Source organism: Pinus tabuliformis, chromosome 3_2, assembly GCF_031772625.1.
Source record: "Pinus tabuliformis cultivar Carrire ecotype Pingquan chromosome 3_2, CPIR1, whole genome shotgun sequence".
Classification (NCBI taxonomy): domain Eukaryota; kingdom Viridiplantae; phylum Streptophyta; class Pinopsida; order Pinales; family Pinaceae; genus Pinus; species Pinus tabuliformis.
In genome coordinates, this window is record NC_142302.1 from 1,218,700,576 (window position 1) to 1,218,722,503 (window position 21,928).

Consider the following 21,928-nt stretch of genomic DNA (forward strand, 5'->3'; position numbering starts at 1 on the left):
CCCAAGATCAAAAACCCAAACTAGTGTCATTAAAGGAGAGGAAATTCCTACTACACTCATACTACGGGACCACTCCAGTAAAAGCGGAGAAAAATATGAGACAACATCAGACTGTAAGTGAAGTTAGCTCGCCTTCGCTTGCAACTCCTTTGGGTATTCTGTGTATTGGGGATCCCTTCGGGGATTTCGAAGCTAAGTCGGGGACTCAGGTATCTTGCCCACACAGTGTACTGTTTGTGACTATGTCCTCCCCGATAGTGTCTGTGATTTGAGGTATCCTTACTGGCCAAGATTTTAGGGACTTACACAAGGTGACTGGGGTGGGCTCCCCTGGTACCTAACATAGACGGACCTACTTTGTCTTCATTTTTTGGGAGGGTGCTCATCTTCACGAGAGTACTTGGCCCCTCAATCTAAGGTTTGGGCGAAGCTCAAGAGTAATGGTAACTATACATTTGGCCAAACCTCTCTGTTATTCACTGTGATACTAGGTTTCATCTCCAGTGATCAGCGCTTATCAGATAGGGTCATTTCCCTCTATTTGTTGATTGATCAACTTAGTGTATTTTTTAGGCACCCGAGTGTTATCATTTAAGACTTTAACAAATATCATGATAAAATTTATTGATAAAAATTAACAGTCACTGTGGCTAGATCCAGCCCTCGTCGTCAATCTAAACAATTGCTAGGACTTCCTCCACTCATTGTGGAAGATCTATCGAGCTCCAGTGAATTGGATTCCTCATCTTCAGGGGATCAGTCTCCTAGATCTCACACGGGATCTGTATGGACAACTGACGATTCAAGTTTTCTGGAGGATTTATTTACCGAAGGATTCCTTCCTCCCTTTAACCCACCACTCACGAATCTGTTGGACCCAATCTTAGCTCCCACAATACCTGTACTTCCTGCTTCTGTAGTCAGAACATTTCCATCTATCCCGTCGATGACTAACGAGTCGTGGGACTTTAGGGACACTTTTGGTCCTCAACCACTTCCCCAGTCGACAGTCACCACAACACCATCGATGGCAAAACCCATTATCCCATTTGTCCCAGTTACAACCACTCACCTGACACCCTATACAAGTGGAACACAGCCAATGATGAGTTCCACCCCTTTAGTGTCAAACTGCATACCTTCAATAAGTGCTACATACAACGCTCCCTATAATGCTCAATATAGCAATATGGGCATGGTTCCCATCCACCAACAATATGGTCAGCTGCCATTGTATAGTTCAAACCCCCAGATTCAAGTATCTGGGGGCATTCCTAATATGCACATGCCAGTAAGGAACGTAACAGTTCCCCCTCCATTCTCAGACATGCATGGTCAGTCGCTGATTGACATGAGCGTTCCTTATGTCAATCAAGGACAAATGGTTAGTTCTGTGATAGACAGGAATCCTGAAGGAGGTCCAAACCAATCTATGGGGGCACCCTACTCACCAATTCAAATGAGTCAAGGGGGCACCGCTTATCCTTCGGACAATTCTATACCCCAGTATCAAAATCCCCATGTAAATCCACACTACAATGGCATACCTCAAGGCAACTACTATACCATACAACTCATGTATAATATTGGGACTCAAATGATGGGAGGAGTGCAAGGCTTCTCAAGTCATATGTCATCGCCTTGGTCCGAGTTGGGGGAACCACACTCTTTGCCTTTCTTGGAAACATTGGATATATCCGACCTGTACAAACTCACAAATGACCCCATCTACCACAACTTACTTTGGTTGCCAATCCCGCATAAGATACCAATGGACATCCCCAATTTCGAAGGAAAGTAAGGGGAGGATCCAGGCACCCATATCAACACCTACCATCTTTGGTGTGTTTCAAACTCCATGGTGGACGATAATGTCCGGTTACGTCTTTTTCCTTGCACCCTCACTAACAACACAACTAAATGGTACATTGAGTTACCACGCACGTTAGTAAACACCTGCAACGCTTTAGCGATAGAATTCCTAAAGCACTTCTAGCTACCTTGTTGGGTGTGGAGCTCGATTATCTTTTGTATTCAAAGATATTGCCACATTCGACCCCAATTCGAAATGGCACGGCAATGCCACCTGTAAAATATTCGCTGTAGGGGGGGTCCAGGGGGGGCGGCTACGACCTTTTGGGAGCCCTCCCTTGGCGGGGGGCTCAATGGTAGTGCCCCCAAAGATAAGAATAGATGTAAAATTGCCTTGTAAAATGTTGTAATTTCATAGTTAATCTGGGTCATTCATTAGGCGGAGATTTGACGGTAGAAGTTATGTTTAATTTAGGGTTTTTTGCACTAGAAGGCAACCCCTCGCTATATATGAGGGAATTGTATTGTGTCTATGTAGATCTGTATTCTGTGTGAGGAAGAGAGAGGACATTGAGATCAAAGAGGGAATTACAGTGGATCTATTGTAGGTTGTATCTATTTAGTTTATTGGATAATATAAAAAGGAAGGACTGGCTGTTTCTCCATGGACGTAGCCCAAACTGGGTGAACCACGTATATCTGTGTCTCTCTTGTTTTATGCATTTTTTGTGTTTATATTTCTGCAATATTTTATGTGTTCCATTGCTCTATAGTATATAATTTTCTAGCAACTGGTATCGGAGCCGAATGTCTATTTGGCTGACAAACTCGTAGGAGAGAAGGGTTCCTAGTTCGAGTGGGAGCAATGGTGGAAGATAATAGGTTTAGGGTTGAAAAATTTAACGGCCAAAACTATTAGGTGTGGAAGATGCAGATGGAAGATTATTTGTACCAGAGAGATATGTACCAACCATTGAGGGGAAAGAAAAAGAAGCCGACGAGTATGACAAAGACAGAAAAGCACTTGGAACAATACGGTTGTGCCTAGTGGCGTCGGTAGCGTTTAATATTTCAAAGGAAACGACAACAGAGGGTTTAATGTCGACATTGGCCAAACTATATGAAAAACCCTTGGCCTCAAATAAGGTATTTCTTATGAAGCGTTTATTTAATATGAAGATGTCAGAAGGTGGATCTATTGTCGATCATTTAAATGAATTTAATACAGTTACCAGTCAGTTAAGTTTTGTAGGGGTAACTTTTGATGATGAAGTTAGGGCTCTGTTATTTCTGTGCTCATTGCCAGAAAGTTGGAATGGTTTAGTTATGGCCATTAGTAACTCTGTCTCTGGATCTAGTACTTTAAAGTTTGATGATGTTTTCGATGCAATCCTTAGTGAGGAAATGCGACAGAAAAGCTCCGGTGAGACATCATGTAATGCTTTTACTGCAGAGACTAGGGGAAGAAAAATGGAAAGAGGAAAGAGCCCTGGATATTGCAGTAAGTCAAGGAAAGGCAGATCCAAGTCCAGATCAGGGATAGTGTGCTGGAAATGCGGGAAGAAAAGACACCTGAAGAAAGAATGCAAGTCTCGGAAGGGAAAAGAAGGAGACGCGCAAGAAGACACTAATCATGAAGCGAATGTAACAGGTGATGTGTTGCAAGATGCTTTGATTCTTTCTTTAGAAAATATTATTGATGCCTGGGTGGTAGATTCAAGGGCCTCATTCCATGCCACACCTGATAGGAAACATTTTCATGATTATGTTCAAGGAGATTTTGGACATGTTCGATTGGGTCGATAAACCCTGTAAAATCATTGGAATGGGTATAGTTTTCATAAAACGGAAAAATGGAAATCATTGACTATTGAAGGAGGTAAGGCATGTTCCATATCTAAAGAAAAATGTGATTTCAATAGGGAAGTTGGGAGGTGAAGGTTGCGTAACTACTTTCACAGATAAAACATGGAAGGTCACTAAAGGATCCCTGGTAGTAGCGAAAGGACGAAAGGTTGGTACATTGTATTTATGCAATGGTACTTCTAATTCTGCTAATGCTTTAATCTCTACATGAGAAGATATGTCATTGTGGCATCATAGGCTCAGGCACATGAGTGAGAAGGGGATGCAGATTCTTCACTCAAGAAATTCATTGTCGGGTTTGAAGCATGCTGATTTAAAATTATGTGAGAATTGTGTTTATGGAAAACAAAAGAGAGTTAGATTCCTCAGAGTTGGGAAAGAAAAGAAGATCAAAAAATTAGAGCTTGGGCATACAGGTGTATGGGGACCTACTAAGGTATCATCTCTTGGTGGCTGTCATTATTATGTTACATTTATTGATGATACAACTAGAAAAACCTAGATTTATTGTATTTGAAATAAATCTGATGTATTTGATACTTTCAAGAAATGGAAAGCTTTGGTTGAAAATGAGACAGGAAAAAGGTTGAAGTGTCTCAGATCAGACAATGGAGGTGAATATTGTAGCAAAGAGTTTGATAGGTACTATTTAGAGAATGGAATTCATAGAGAGAAGACAGTTCCAGGAACACCACAAGGAAATGGTGTGTCAGAAAGGATGAACAGGACAATCATGGAGCGTGCAAGGTGCATGAGATTGCATGCAAGATTGCCTTTACAATTTTTTGGCAGATGTTGTACATACTACTATTTATCTAATAAATTGAGGTCCTTAAAGTTCCTTGGATGGTGGTATTCTAGAGGAGGCATGGATAGGTAAAAAGGTAAACTACTCCGTTTTAAAGACTTTTGGTTGTGAAGCCGTTGTCCACATTAGTAAAGAAAATAGAACAAAGCTTGAGGAAAAATCAAATAAATGTACCTTTATTGGATATGGTGTTAATGATTTTGGTTACCGATTTTATGATTATCAAAAACACAAAATCATTAGGAGCAGAGGTGTCATATTCAATGAAAAGGTTTTGTATAAGGATCATCTGTAGGAAAAGAAACAGGAAAAGGAAAACAGAGAATACACAGTGCTTGACGAGATCAGAGAAAAAGTGATGGTGCCTGAAAATCATAATGATCAAAAGGAAGAACAACAACTGCAACAGCAACAAGCACCTCAAACAACTGAAAGTGGTGTTAGAAGATCTACCAGGATAAGTAGACCCCCCGAACGATACTCTCCTTCATTATATTATGTATTGTTGACTGATTCTGGTAAACCAGAATGTTATGAAGAAGCACTGCAGGTATAAACTAGGAAGAATTGGGAGCAAGCCATGAAAGAAGAGATGGAATCCTTAGCACATAACCAGACTTGGGACTTAGTCAGGTTGCCTGCAGGTAAAACAACATTGCAGAATAAATGGGTTTACAAGTTGAAGGAAGAAGATGCAAGTAGAAAAAGGTAAAAAGCTAGACTTGTGGTAAAAGGGTTTGCACAGAAAGACGGTATAGAATTTGATGAGATATTTTCTCCTATTGTTAAAATGACTTGAATCAGGACTATTTTAAGTCTAGTAGAAGCTGAAGATTTTCATCTTGAGTAGTTAGATGTAAAGACAGCCTTTCTCGATGGGGATTTGGAGGAAGAGATATATATGCAGCAGCCATAAGGATATGAGGTAAAAGGGAAGGAGAAAATAGTGTGCAGGTTGAAGAGGAGCTTGTATGGCTTAAAACAAGCTCCAAGGTAGTGGTATCTAAAATTTGACAGGTTTATGTTTGAACAAGGTTATACTAGATGTCACTTTAACCATTGTGTTTATCTCAAAAGGCAAAATGATGGCAGATATATTATATTGGTATTGTATGTAGATGACATGCTTGTTGTAGGTTCTAACATGCAGGAAATAAATGTGCTCAATTTTTTTTTGGAAAACTCATTTGCAATGAAGGATTTGGGTGCTGCAAAACAAATCCTTGGTATGAGAATAACTAGAGATAGGAAGAATCGAAAATTAACATTGTCTCAAAGTGATTACATAGAAAAGGTGTTGAAAAGGTTTAATATTCAGAATGCAAAACTAGTTAGTATACCTTTGGCTAGCCATTTCAAATTAAGTAAGGAGGAGTGTCCCAAGACTCAGGAAGAAATGGCTCACATGTCTAAAGTTCCATATGCATCAGCAGTTGGAAGCTTAATGTATGCAATGGTCTGCACAAGGCCTGATATTGCACATGCAGTGCGAGTTGTGTGCAGGTACATGAACAATCCGGGAAAATAACATTAGATGGCAGTGAAGTGGATTCTCAGGTATTTGAGAGGTACCACAAATCAAGCATTATGCTTTGGTGGTTCAAACATTGCTCTTCAGGGATATCTTGATGTAGATATGGCGGGTGATAGAGATAATAGGAGGAGCACAATAGGGTATGTGTTTACCGTTGGCAGAATAACTGTCAGTTGGGTCTCAAAACAACAAAGTGTTGTTGCACTCTCAACAATAGAAGCAAAGTATGTTGCTCCTACAGAGGCTAGTAAAGAAATGATTTGGTTACAAAGGTTTCTGGATGAATTGGGTAAGAAGCAGGAGTTGGGCAGGTTATACAGTGACAGCTAGAGTGCCATACATCTTGGAAAGAACTCTAGATTTCATTCCAAGACTAAGTATATATAGATCAAATACCATTTCATACGATCAGCGTTGGAAGTTGGACAGTTGAAGCTAGAAAAGATACACACTAGCCAGAATCTTGCAGATATGTTAACAAAAGTTGTAACTAGGGAAAAACTGAGAATTTTCTCAGTTTCAATTGGTCTTCAAGTATGATGAAGGAGATGAGAAAAAATCAGGTCCAAAGTGGAGTCATTATCAAGCAGATGAAGCAGCAGTGGAGTTGCTATAATCAGTCTCCAGGTGGGATATTGTTGGGTGTGGAGCCCAATGATCTTTTGTATTGAAAGATATCGCTACATTGGACCCTAGTTTGAAATGGGGCACCCACGCCGCCCGTAAAATATTCGCTGCAAGGGGCGTCCATGGGGGGGCAGTTGCGGCCTCTTGGGAGCCCCCCTCTAGTGGGGAGATCGGGGGCAGGCCCCCGAAGCGAGAATAGATGTAAAATTGCCTTGAAAAATGTTGTAATTTTGTAGTCAATCTGGGCCGTTCATTAGGCAGAGATCCGATGGTAGAAGTTATGTTTAATTTAGGGGTTTTTTCCCTAGAAGGCAACCCCTCGCTATATATGAGGGAATTGTATTGCGTCTATGTAGATCTGTATTCTTAGTGAGGAAGAGAGAGGAGATTGAGAGGGAAGAGGGAATTACAGTGAATCTACTGTAGGTTGTATCTCTTTAGTTTGCTAGATAATATAAAAAGGAAGGACTGGCTGTTTCTTTGTAGACGTAGCCCAAACTACGTGAACCATGTACATCTGTGTCGCTCTTGTTTTATGCATTTTCTGTGTCTATATTTCTGCAATATTTTATGTGTTCTATCTCTCTGTAATATATAATTTTCTAACAATTGGTATCGAAGCTGAAGGTCTATTTGGCTAACAAACTCGCAAGAGAGAAGGGTTCCTAGTTCGAGTAGGAGCAATGGCAGAAGATGGTAGGTTTAGGGTTGAAAAATTTAATGGCCAAAACTACCAGTTGTGGAAGATGTAGATGGAAGATTATTTGTACTAGAGAGATCTGTACCAACCATTGAGTGGAAAGACAAAGAAGCCGACGAGTATGATAGAGACAGAAAAGCACTTGGAACAATACGGCTATGCCTAGATGTGTCGGTAGCGTTTAACATTTCAAAGGAAATGACAACAGAGGGTTTAATGTCGACATTGGCCAAACTCTATGAAAAACTCTTGGCCTCAAATAAGGTATTTCTTATGAAGTGCTTATTTAATATGAAGATGTCAAAAGGTGGATCTGTTGCTGAACATTTAAATGAATTTAATATAGTTACCAGTTAGTTAAGTTCTGTAGGGGTAAATTTTGATGATGAAGTTAGGGCTCTGTTATTTCTATGCTTATTGCCAGAAAGTTGGAATGGTTTAGTTATGGCCATTGGTAACTTTGTCTCTGGATCTAGTACTTTAAAGTTTGATGATGTTGTCGGTGCAATCCTTAGCAAGGAAATGCGATGGAAAAGCTCTGGTGAGACATCAGGTAATGCTTTGACTGCAGAGACTAGGGGAAGAAAAATGGAAAGAGGAAAAATCCCTGGATATCGTAGTAAGTCAAGAAAAGGAATATCCAAGTCCAGATCAGGGATAGTGTGCTAGAAATGCAGGAAGAAAGGACCCCTGAAGAAAGATTGCAAGTCTCATAAGGGAAAAGAAGGAGATGTGCAACAAGAAACTAATCATGAAGCAAGTGTAACATGTGATGTGTTGCAATATGCTTTGATTCTTTCTTTAGAAAATATTATTGATGCCTGGGTGGTAGATTCAGGGGCCTCATTCCATGCCACACCTGATAGGAAAAATTTTCATGATTATGTTCAAGGAGATTTTGGACATGTTCGATTGGGTGATGATAAACCCTGTAAAATCATTGGAATGGGTATAGTTTTCATAAAACAGCAAAATGGAAATTAGTGGCTATTGAAGGAGGTAAGTCATGTTCCAGATCTGAAGAAAAAATTGATTTCAACAGGGTAGTTGGGAGGTGAATGTTGCGTAACTACTTTCACAAATAAAACTTGGAAGGTCACTAAAGGATGCTTGGTAATATCGAAAGGAGGAAAGGTTGGTATGTTGTATTTATGCAATGGTATTTCTAATTCTGCTAATGCTTTAACCTCTATAGGAGAAGATACGTCATTGTGGCATCATTGGCTCGGGCACATGAGTGAGAAGGTGATGCAGATTCTTCACTCAAGAAATTTGTTGCCAGGTTTGAAGCATGTTGATCTAAAATTCTGTGAGAATTGCGTTTATGGAAAACAGAAGAGAGTCAAATTCCTCAAAGTTGGGAAAGAAAAGAAGATTGAAAAATTAGAGCTTGTGCATACAAATGTATGGGGATCTGCCCAGGTATTATCTCTTGGTGGCTCTCATTATTATGTTACTTTTATTGATGATGAAAGTAGAAAACCCTGGATTTATTGTATTCGAAATAAATCTGATGTATTTGATATTTTCAAGAAATGGAAATCTTTGGTTGAAATGAGACAGGAAATAGGTTGAAGTGTCTCAAATTAGACAATGGACATGAATATTGCAGCAAAGAGTTTGATAGGTACTGTTCAGAGAATGGAATTCATAGAGAGAATATGGTTCCAAGAACACCACAAGAAAATGGCGTGTCAAAAAGGATGAACAGGACAATGACGGAGCGTGCAAGGTGCATGAGATTGCATGCAGGATTGCCTTTACAATTTTTTGGCAGATGTTGTAGATACTGCTCTTTATCTAATAAACAGAGGGCCTTCAAGTTCCTTGGATGGTGGTATTCCAGAGGAGGCATGGACAGGTAAAAAGGTAAACTACTCCTTTTTAAATACTTTTGGTTGTGAAGCCTTTGTCCACATTAATAAAGAAAATAGAACAAAGATTGAGGAAAAATCAAAGAAATGTACCTTTATTGGATATGGTGTCAATGATTTTGGTTATCGCTTTTATGATTATGAAAAACACAAAATCATTAGGAGCAAACGTGTCATATTCAATGAAAAGGTTTTGTATAAGGATCAGCTGCATGAAAAGAAACAGGAAAAGGAAAATAGAGAATACATAGTGCTTGACGAGATCACAGAAAAAGTGATGGTGCCTGAAAATCATAATGATCAACAGCTAGAACAACAACCACTATAGAAACAAGCACCTCAAAGAATTGAAAGTGGTGTTAGAAGATCTACCAGGATAAGTAGACCCCCTGAATGATACTTTCCTTCATTATATTATGTATTGTTGACTAATTCTGGTGAACCAGAATGTTATGAAGAAGCAATGTAGGTATAAACCAGGAAGAAGTAGGAGCAAGCCATGAAGGAAGGGATGGACTCGTTAGCACATAACTAGACTTGGGACTTATTTAGGTTGTTTGCAGGTAAAACAACATTGCAGAATAAATGGGTTTACAAGTCGAAGGAAGAAGATGGAGGTAGAAAAAGGTATAAAGCTAGACTTGTCGTGAAAGGGTTTGCACAGAAAAAGGGTATAGAATTTGATGAGATATTTTCTCTTGTTGTTAAAATGACTTCAATCAGAACTATTTTAAGTCTAGTAGCAGCTGAAGATTTGCATCTTCAGTAGTTAGATGTAAAGACAGCCTTTCTCCATGGGGATTTGGAGGAAGAGATATATATGCAGCAGCCACAAGGATATGAGGTAAAAGGGAATGAGAAACTAGTGTGTAGGTTGAAGAAGAGCTTGTATGGCTTAAGATAGGCTCCAAGGCAGTGGTATCCAAAATTTCACAGGTTTATTTCTGAATAAGGTTATACTAGATGTCACTCTGACCATTGTGTTTATCTCAAAAGGAAAAATGATGGTAGCTATATTATATTGTTATTAAATGTAGATGACATGCTTGTTGCAGGTTCTAACATGTAGGAAATAAATGCACTCAAAAGAATATTGGCAAACTCATTTGCAATGAAGGATTTGGGTGTTGCAAAACAAATCCTTGGTATAAGAATAACTAGAGTCAGGAAGAATCGAAAATTAACATTGTCTCAAAGTGATTACATAGAAAAGGTGTTGAAAGGTTTTAATATACAGAATGCAAAACCAGTTAGTATACCTTTGGCTAGCCATTTCAAAATAAGTAAGGAGGAGTGTCCCAACACTCAGGAAGAAATGGTTCATATGTCTAAATTTCCATATGCATTAGCAGTTCGAAGCTTAATGTATGCAATGGTCTACACAAGGCCTGATATTGCACATGTAGTGGGAGTTGTAAGTAGGTACATGAACAATGCAGGAAAAGAACATTGAATGGCGGTGAAGTGGATTCTCAGGTATTTGAGAGGTACCACAAATCAAGCATTATGCTTTGGTGGTTCAAACATTGCTCTACAGGGATATCTCGATGTAGATATGGCGGGTGATAGAGATAACAGGAGGAGCACAATAGGGTATGTGTTTACTGTAGGTGGAACAACTATCAGTTGGGTCTCAAAACAACAAAGTGTTGTTGCACTCTCAACAACAGAAGCAGAGTATGTTGTTGCTATAGAGGCTAGTAAAGAAATGATTTGGTTACAAAGGTTTCTGGATGAATTGGGTAAGAAGCAGGAGTTGGGCAGGTTATACAGTGACAACCAGAGTGCCATACATCTTGCAAAGAACTTTGCATTTCATTCCAAGACTAAGCATATACAACTCAAATACCATTTCATATGGTTAGCATTGAAAGATGGACAGTTGAAGTTGGAAAAGATACACATTAGCCAGAATCCTGCAGATATGTTAACAAAAGTTGTAACTAGGGAGAAACTGAGAATTTTCTCAGTTTCAATTGGTCTTCAAGTATGATGAAGGAGATGAGAAACAACCAGGTCCAAAGTGGAGTCATTGTCCAGCAAATGAAGCAGCGGTGGAGTTTCTATAATCAGTATCCAAGTTGGAGATTGTTGGGTGTGGAGCTCGATTATCTTCTGTATTGAAAGATATCGCTGCTTTGGACCCTAGTTTGAAATGGGGTAGCAATGCCGCTCATAAAATATTCACTACAGAGGGGTCCATCGGGGGCAACTACGACCTTTTGGGAGCCCCCCTGGTAGGGGCATCGAGGGTAGCACCCCCGAAGCTAAGAATAGATGTAAAATTGCCTTGTAAAATGTTGTAATTTCGTAGTCAATCTGGGCCATTCATTAGGTGGAGATCTGACGGTAGAATTTATGTTTAATTTAGGGTTTTTTTCCCTAGAAGGCAACCCCTCGCTATATATGAGGGAATTGTATTGCGTCTATGTAGATCTATATTATGAGTGAGGAAGAGAGAGGAGATTGAGAGCGAAGAGGGAATTACAATAGATCTACTGTAGGTTGTATCTCTTTAGTTTGCTAGATAATATAAAAAGGAAGGACTGGGTATTTCTCCATTGACGTAGCCCAAATTGGGTGAACCACATATATCTGTGTCTCTCTTGTTTTATGCATTTTCTGTGTCTATATTTCTGCAATATTTTATGTGTTCCATTTCTATGTAATATATAATTTTCTAACAACTGGTATCGGAGTTGAAGGTCTATTTGTCTGACAAACTCACAAGAGAGAAGGGTTCCTATTTCGAGTGGGAGCAATGGTGGAAGATGGTATGTTAAGGGTTGAAAAATTTAATGGCCAAAACTACCAACTGTGGAAGATGCAGATGGAAGATTATTTGTACTAGAGAGATCTGTACAAACCATTGAGCGGAAAGACAAAGAAACCGACGATTATGATAGAGACAGAAAAGAACTTGGAACAATACGGCTGTGCCTAGCGGTGTCGGTAGCATTTAATATTTCAAAGGACAAGACAACAGAGGGTTTAATGTCGACATTGGCCAAACTATATGAAAAACCCTTGGCGTCAAATAAGGTATTTCTTACGAAGCGTTTATTTAATATGGAGATGTCAGAAGGTGGGTCTATTGATGATCATTTAAATGAATTTAATACAGTTACCACTCAGTTAAGTTCTGTAGGGGTACCTTTTGATGATGAAGTTAGGGCTCTATTATTTTTGTGCTCATTGCTAGAAGGTTGGAATGGTTTAGTTATGGCCTTTAGTAACTCTATCTCTGGATCTAGTACTTTAAAGTTTTATGATGTTGTCGGTGCAATACTTAGTGAGGAAATGCGAAGGAAAAGCTTCGGTGAGACATCAGATAATGCTTTGACTGAAGAGACCGGGGGAAGAAAAATGGAAAGAGGGAAAATCCATGGATATCGTAGTAAGTCAAGAGAAGGCAAATCCAAGTCCAGATCAGGGATAGTGTGCTGGAAATGTGGGAAGAAAGGACACCTGAAAAAATATTGCAAGTCTCGGAAGGGAAATGAAGGAGACGCACAACAAGAAACTAATCATGAAGCGAATGTAATAGGTGATGTGTTGCAAGATGCTTTGATTCTTTCTTTAGAAAATATTATTGATGCCTGGGTGGTAGATTCAGGGGCCTCATTACATGCCACACCTGATAGGAAACATTTTCATGATTATGTTCAAGAAGATTTTGGACATGTTCTATTGGGTGATGATAAACCTTGTAAAATCATGGAATGGGTATAGTTTTCATAAAACAACAAAATCGAAATCAGTGGCTATTGAAGGAGGTAAGGCATTTTCTAGATCTAAAGAAAAATCTGATTTCAAAAGGGCAGTTGGGAAGTGAAGGTTGCGTAACTACTTTCATAGATAAAACCTGGAAGGTCACTAAAGGATCCCTGGTAATAGCAAAAGGAGGAAAGGTTGGTACGTTGTATTTATGCAATGGTATTTCTAATTCTTCTAATGCTTTAACCTCTATAGGAGATGATACGTCATTGTGGCATCATAGGCTCGGGCACATGAGTGAGAAGGGGATACAGACTCTTCACTCAAGAGATTTGTTACCAGGTTTGAAGCATGTTGATTTAAAATTCCGTGAGAATTGTGTTTATGGAAAACAAAGAGAGTTAGATTCCTCAGAGTTGGGAAAGAAAAGAAGATCAAAAAATTAGAGCTTGTGCATACAGATGTATGGGGATCTGCTCAGGTATCATCTCTTGGTGGCTCTCATTATTATGTTACTTTTATTGATGATGCAACCAGAAAAACCTGGATTTATTTTATTCGAAATAAATCTGATGTATTTGATACTTTCAAGAAATGGAAGACTTTGGTTGAAAATGAGACAGGAAAAAGGTTGAAGTGTCTCAGATCAGATAATGGAGGTGAATATTGCAGCAAAGAGTTTGATCGGTACTATTCAGAGAATAGAATTTGTAGAGAGAAGATAGTTCCAGAACACCACAAAAAAATGACATGACAGAAAGGATGAGCATAACAATCATGGAGCATGTAAGGTGCATGAGATTGGATGCAGGATTGCCTTTATAATTTTTGGGCAGATGCTGTAGATACTGTTGTTTATCTAATAAATAGAGGGCCTTCAAGTTCCTTGTATGGTGGTATTCCACAGGAGGCATGGACAGGTAAAAAGGTAAACTACTCATTTTTAAATACTTTTGGTTGTGAAGCCATTGTCCACATTAATAAAGAAAATAGAACAAAGCTTGAGGCAAAATCAAAGAAATGTGCCTTTATTGGATATGGTGTTAATGATTTTGGTTATCGCTTTTATGATTATGAAAAACACAAAATCATTAGGAGCAGAGGTGTCATATTCAATGAAAAGGTTTTGTATAAGGATCAGCGGCAGGAAAAGAAACAGTAAAAGGAAAACAGAGAATAGATAGTGCTTGACGAGATCAGAGAAAAAGTGATGGTGCCTGAAAATCATAATGATCAATAGCTAGAACAACAACCACAACCACAACAGCAACAAGCACTTCAAACAGTTGAAAGTGGTGTTAGAAGATCTACTAGGATAAGTAGACCCCCTGAATGATACTCTCCTTCATTATGTTATGTATTGTTGACTGATTCTGGTGAACTAGAATGTTATGAAGAAGCAGTGCAGGTATAAACCAGGAAGAAGTGGGAGCAAGCCATGAAAGAAGAGATGGACTCCTTAGCACATAACCATACTTGGGACTTAGTCCGGTTGCCTACAGGTAAAATAACATTGCAGAATAAATGGGTTTACAAGTTGAAGGAACAAGATGGAGGTAGAAAAAGGTATAAAGCTAGACTTGTGGTGAAAGGGTTTGCACAGAAAAAGGGTATAGACTTTGATGAGATATTTTCTCCTGTTGTTAAAATGACTTCAATCAGAACTATTTTAAGTCTAGTAGCAGCTAAAGATTTGCATCTTGAGCAGTTAGATGTAAAGACAACCTTTCTCCATGGGATTTGGAGGAAGAGATATATATGCAACAACCATAAGGATATGAGGTAAAAGAGAAGGAGAAACTAGTGTACAGGTTGAAGAAGAGCTTGTATGGCTTAAAATAGGCTCCAAGGCAGTGGTATCTAAAATTTGACAGCTTTATGTCTGAACAAGGTTATACTAGATGTCACTTTGACCATTGTGTTTATCTCAAAAGGAAAAATGATGGCAGCTATATTATATTGTTATGGTATGTAGATGACATTCTTGTTGCAGGTTATAACATGCAGGAAATAAATGTGCTGAAAAGAAAATGGGAAAACTCATTTGCAATGAAGGTTTTGGGTGCTACAAAACAAATCCTTGGTATGAGAATAACTAGAGACAGGAAGAATCGCAATTTAACATTGTCTCAAAGTGAGTACATGTTGGGTTCTGTTATATTCTTTCCATGTAGTTAATAGGGGGTTTGAAGGGCACCTGTAACCCCACTTTATGGGGTCTAGGGCAACGCCGCAGAAAATTTTGGTTTTGGACCCTATGTTAGGTTGGAAAGACCCACCTTTTGTGCATGATTTTCGCACATGTTTTTTGGACGCGACGGTTTTCGGTCCATGGTATTGGACGCGATGGTTTTCGGTCCATGGTATTGGATGCTTCAGCATGCATAAATATGTATTGTAACATTGAAAGGAACATAATGAAAAATCAAGCTGGTAGTCCCGGGTTTGGGATCTAGTGGGAAAATCTCTGTGTATATTTGTTTTATGTGTTATGCTCTCACATTGTTTATTTTTCTGTGTTTTAGAATTTGTATGCAGGTAATTTCTGTACGAGGTTAAAACCTACATTTGGTATTAGAGATGTTTTGGCTTCAAGGGGACGCCTTTGTTGCTAAGGGGTTTTGCTCGGGCCTGTGGAAGACCCTATTCAGTGGGAGATCTGCGAGATCAATTCTGGTGGTGAAATAAGATGGCGAGCAGTGGAAAGATAGAGATCGAGAAATTTAATGGTCAGAGTTTTGAGTTGTGGAAACTCAAGATGGAGGATATATTGGTGGATAAAGATTAGTGGATCGCTGTAGATCCAGGTACTAAACCAACAGGAGTGACCGATGAAGAATGGAAGAAGTTGGATCGACAAGCAAAGAGCACAATAGGATTGTGTGTCTCAGATTCAGTATTGCTGAATGTATCAGGGGAAGCTACGGCAAAGGCTTTGTGGGACAAGTTAGGGACTTTGTACCAATCTAAGTCTCTGGTGAATAAACTATTCCTGCGGAAAAAGCTGTATAACCTGAGGATGAAAGATGGAGACTCGGTGACAGAGCATCTGAATGCATTTAATACTGTGGTAAGTTAGTTAGCATTTGTTAATATTAAAATTTCAGATGAAGATAAGTGCATTAGTTTGTTGTGTTCTCTACCAGATTCATGGGATAGTCTAGCTATTACATTACGTAGCAATGCAACTGCCTTACAATTTGATGAAATAGTCTCATCCTTGCTGATGGAGGAGATGATACGGAAAAATATGGAGAGCCAAAATGGTGATGCCTTGTCTGTATGAGGGCGGACCTAGAACAGAAACAAAAATAAGTCATCGAGTGGGAGATATAAATCTAAAGGGAGATCGAAATCTCCAGGAAAACCTGTAAAGGTGGTGTGTTGGAAATATGGAGAGGAAGGGCACTATAAAAGGGACTGTAAATCTAAAGCTCCTGACAAAGGAAAGGGATCTGATGAGGCTCCTTCTAGAGAGGTGAAAACCACCTCAAATGAAGGTGGGGATGTGTACTTGGCTTCTTCAAGTACACATGTAGATCATGAGGCATGGTTGATTGACTCAGGTGCATCCTTTCACTTCACTCCCCATAGAGAGTGGTTCTGCGAGTATGAGAAATATGATGGTGGTGATGTCTTCTTGGGGAATTACAGGAAGGCTAGAATAGTTGGTCGTGGAAAATTAAAGTTGAAGTTGCAAGGTGGAAGGGTTAGAACGCTTCTAGGTGTTCTACATATTCCTGCATTAGCTAGAAATCTAATTTCTATTAGCAAGATGGATGATGCAGGTGCAAAAACAGTGCTCGAGAAGGATACTTGCAAGATGGTTCAAGGAGCACTGATATTGATGTGGGGATTTCAGATTGGAACTTTGTACAAGCTACAAGGTAGCACTGTTATTGATGGGTGCAATAGTTATGTGGTTCCTGAAAGTGGAGCAGAAAATCTAGTGGTCTCTGGAGAGAAGACCATGCTGTGGCATCAAAGGCTTGGACATATTGGAGGAAAGGGCCTTCGGATAATTCATGGTAAAGGTATGGTAGAAGGTATGAGTAATAGATCTCTATATTTTGATTTTTGTGAAAATTGTGTATATGGGAAGCAGAATTGGGTGAGTTTCCCCTTTGGTAGTAAGAGGGCAAAACAGATATTAGAACTTGTGCACAGTGATGTGTTTGGACCTATGAAGGTTCCATCACTGGGTAAGTCTGTGTACTATGTATCATTTATAGATGACTTCTCAAGGAATACATGGATATATTTCCTTAAGAAGAAATTTGAAGTCTTTGACAGGTTTGAAGAATTTAAGGCTCTAGTGGAAAACTAGACAGAGAAGAAGATAAATATGCTGAGGGTAGATAACGGTGGAGAGTTTTGCAGTAAGGAATTTGAAGAATTCTATAAGAAGTGTGGTATATCACGGTAGAAGACTACTCCATATACACCTCAGCAAAATGGAGTTGCAGAAAGAATGAATAAGACATTGATGGAAAGGGCAAGAAACATGCTCAGTGGTGCCAGGTTAGGACAAGAATTTTGGGCAGAGGCGGTGGATAGTACATGTTACGTGGTCAACAGGTCACCTTCATCAGCATTGGAGGATAAGAATCCACAAGAGGTTTGGACTGGTAGGAAACCCTCTATTTCACATCTGAGGGTATTTGGATGTGATGCATATGTACATGTTCCAAAGGAGAAACAAACCAAGTTGGATAGTAAATCTGAAAAGTGCATATTTATTGGGTATAAGGATGGTTTAAAGGGTTATAAGCTTTGGAACCCAGTCACACGGAAGGTTGTGTACAGCCGAGATGTGGTGTTCAGAGAGGTGAAAGATGTTATTAAACATGAATTCCAATGAAAGGAACCTGAGAAGATAGAGTTTGAGCTAAAGAAGGAATAATCAGACTCTACAGCAGAGAAGGAATCAGAAGATGAAGAGCCACAAACTTCGGCTGTGAGAAGATCAGTTCAAGAAAGAAGGCAGCCTGAAAGGTATAGTCCATCTTCTTTCTGTTCAAATTTTTCTTTATCTATTATTGATGATGATCCTAGAGCTGTGAAGGAAGTAGTAGATTCAAAGGATGGAAAACTCTGGAAAGAGGCCATGGTTGATGAAATGGTATCTTTGCACAAAAATGAGGCTTGGGATCTGGTGGAGTTTCCGGCTGGAAGGAAACCCATTGGCAGCAAATGGGTGTTCAAAAAGAAGACAAATGCAGAAGGAAAAGTGGAGAAATACAAAGCTCGGTTGTGTTGAAGCCCCGAAAATCGGGTCGACAACAAGGGGGATACCCACCCAGTCCAGACCTTGGTTGGCATCTCCTTATCCGTTTGGTATAGCGGGTCCGACTGGGGATAATGGGACCAGTTTCCCAATCTAAGGGTGTGTGTGTGTGTGTGCAGAGTTGGATGTTGCTGATCTAAGAATACTTAAAGCTAATCTAATTCAAACTTTTAAACTAACTTTATGCTATTGTAATCTAATGAAAAACAACACATCTAATCTATGCTAACCCGGGATGTATTTCTTCTATTATGCGATCTAAAAAGATTTCAGACAATAACTGGTAATAAAGATCATTCAGCTATCATCAGAATGGAAATCAATTAAGATAAACCACTTTGCATAAAAAGTTAGGCAAAACAGTTGTGAAAATCATATCGCATAATAAGTTATTCATATATCAGACATAAATAAATGGCTCCACCATACAAAAGTGCCAAATGGTAACTCACAAATTCATGCAATAACATATAAACAACTACAGACTGTATATCACTTTAATAATATAAGCAGAAATGGCCAAGAGATAAAAGTACCATTTATGACTGGTTCTACTCATAAGCTTCAAGCAACAATGATTTATCTCTCCTTGCTCTAACATCTACTAAGAGTACAGAAGTGCAACATCAGTAGCAGATATCAAATGCAAACATTAATAAACCTTGATCCATCCATTCATCAAAACCCCCTCCGAGGGTGCAAAAGTGCATGTTTTGAGGACAAGTTTTTGACAAATTTCTGGACCCTTCTCCAAATGCATGAGAAGGGTTTAAATACTGCTAACTAAAATAACTTAATTACATAAATTTCGGATACGGTTTAAATGACCGCCCTTTTTCTTAAGCAAAACTATTTCTAAAAATTGAATCTAATTCCTAACTATTTCTGTATTTTCTCCTCAGTGCTGCGAGCATGCAACATTCGCCTGGGAAGAGTTGGCTGGTCGTCTTCTGCTTTTGTTTGAGATATGAAAATAGAAATGGCAAGCGCTGGCACCACTTTCTAGTAAACTAGAAGATATTTTTGAGAATCTTCCTTTGGCTGGGTGGATTTACTGCGTGTATACTTGGTAATAACCCAAATTTCTCTCAAACTGCTTCTGCTTTTGCTATTTCGGTTTCCAGCCTTGCGAATGACTAAGCAAGTTAGGGACTTTTCTTTCTGAACAATTTTCTTAGCGATGCACGATTAGCGCTAGGTGCTAATCGCGCATTGAAAACTGCCTCTGTTCTTTGTTCCGGGCTTTTCTGGTGCATTTTCCGCCTTTAGCGCTTTTTCCTTCACCGGGTAGAAGTTTCAGGATTTTTCATAAACATGCTGCTTTTGTGAGCTTTCTGACCCTGAATGTTGAATCACCTATTGACATCAGCATCTGTTGAGTGATAGTCTGGAATCTGCGGTTCTGTTGCATGCAGCATCCGTTTATGAAGGCATCTCTTCTCTATTCTCCGAGCATTGACGCTTTCCCCTTTTCCTTAGATGTTTCCTGTTTTTCATTCCTGCAGTTCACGCAAAGGAAAAGAGTAATGATAATAAATACTGATACGAAAGCTCTAACCTCTATGAATGTATAAAATCATGACACTCATCGTGAACTAACTCTTCGAAAAACACAAAACTGTCCTTCTTGAATACGTTGGCGTACATTCATTAATTTCTTTTAAGGTGCGCGCCCAATTTTGGTTTATAGACAGCTTTTCTTGAATGTTGAGCCGAGGAAATTTGCGATGGGCGATAGCAGCATCGCGTCATCACATTACCTAGATGTGTCATCGCAACTTTTTCAGATTAGATTATCGCAGATTGCAGATCGCGTCGAGTCGTTAAATCATTGGGTGCTGCTTATGCGATATTGCGATATGCGACGTCGCACATCGGCCATCGGAGATTTCTTAAGATTTTCATTTAAGAGCGCTTCATAATGTATGCAATGCGATGAATTTCACGTCGCTTCTTTGCAGTTTATTATGCTCATAAGGAAATGCTTTATTCTCTTCTCGCGATGCGATATAGTTTTATGGAGTTAAATACAAAAGTTTTTATAAAAATGTTTTTTGGATTTTTTTATTAAGGGTCCCCATTTGCTTAGTGTTATTGCTAATACTAAACAAAGAGGGGGGTTGTTGGTGGCCACAACAATGGCGATTCACCTGGAAGAACCAGTTATCTCTGTTTTTCTATTGAATTCTAACTTCCAAAACAGAAAAATTTTCATAAGTCTAAATTTCGTTATGGACAGATAGAGTACATTATGCCTTATCCTATTAATGATATTTTGTTTCAACCTTTTTCTATTCTAATTGCTTGCTTCCTCAGGCTTTGTCCTTGTATTTACATCAACCATTACTTGGTCTTGTAAAGGTAAAATAAAGTCTTCTCTGTGTGCCGGCTTTTAAAATATGCTCATTTGTCGTAGGTAGAGCCTCTGCTGCCAGCATGCATTCATAGCCTCGACAGGGTTACCTGTTACCCAGAAATGATCCTTTATCCTGCTTAAGGCTATCTACAACGTTCGAAGAAAAATCCACATTGACACTTTTTTCCTTTTTTATTCTCTAAAGAACAATGTCTTGGTTTGGTAGCCAAATTATGACACAATCATTCACTTGATTTACACTTTTGCTGAACAAGCTGGCTCGTGATGAGACCCCTTGTCTTTTGATTGCAACAATCCTGAGTCATTGCCCTGTTTTGGTAGACAGTATTGGCAAAGTCAGCAAGTTATAATATCTGTGATCATGATAAGCTGGCTCGTGATGAGACCTCTTATTCTTTTAAGAAATAGTGTTTCTTGGATTGTTCCTCTGAATGCTGCGATTTTCTTTAGCGGGGAGGAAGTCATTGTTTTCCCTTAAGAAAGCTCTGGACGACAATAATAGAGTTTGAAAACATCAGTTTTACAGAGAACCCTTATTTTGCTATTGATACCTTTCATTGTGCTGATATAAAACAATTTCTTCGCTAAAGGTTGCTTTCATCAAATTTTTGAAGTTGAAACTAGCATCATATCTAGGCTAAAGTTTTTAACTCTATCTGTCTATAATAAAGATCAGATTTATGAAAATTTTTGTTATTTATACAAGTGAAAAGCTCAAAATCTGAAAGAGAATTGGTGTCTTTTCCGTGAATACCTGTAGTAACCATTTGCAACTGGTTTTATTATGAAAAAGAAAAGAAAAACCAAAACTATTCTACAAAATAGAAGAATAATCTTCTATGGAAAATATTTTTTGAGGATTTGTCCATTAACAGGCAAAGAATCCCTTCTACCTGCTAAATCCTGCAACACAAACGTTGATGGACCTATGACTTCAACAATCTGAAAAGGACCAAGCCACATCTTTTGAAATTTCTTATGTTTGCCCTTTTCTTCATGAGCCTTATCCCATTTCAAAACTAAATCTCCCATCTGAAAAAAATTTCTGGTCATTATGCTTGAATCAAAAGAGGATTTTATCAGTGCTTGGTGATGAGCATGGGTTTTCTTAGCTTGTTCTCGTTGTTCTTCTAATTTAATTATTTCCATTTGTCTTAGTTGTATGGAGGAAGTAGATACTTCATCGATGTATTGTACTAAAGACAAAGAGGGGATGACTAAGTGAGTTGGAAGAACCACTTCCTTTCCATAAACTAAATTAAAGGGAGAAGTGCCGATTGAAGCTTTCTTCGTTATTCTATCTACCCATAAAGCATTTACCAAAGC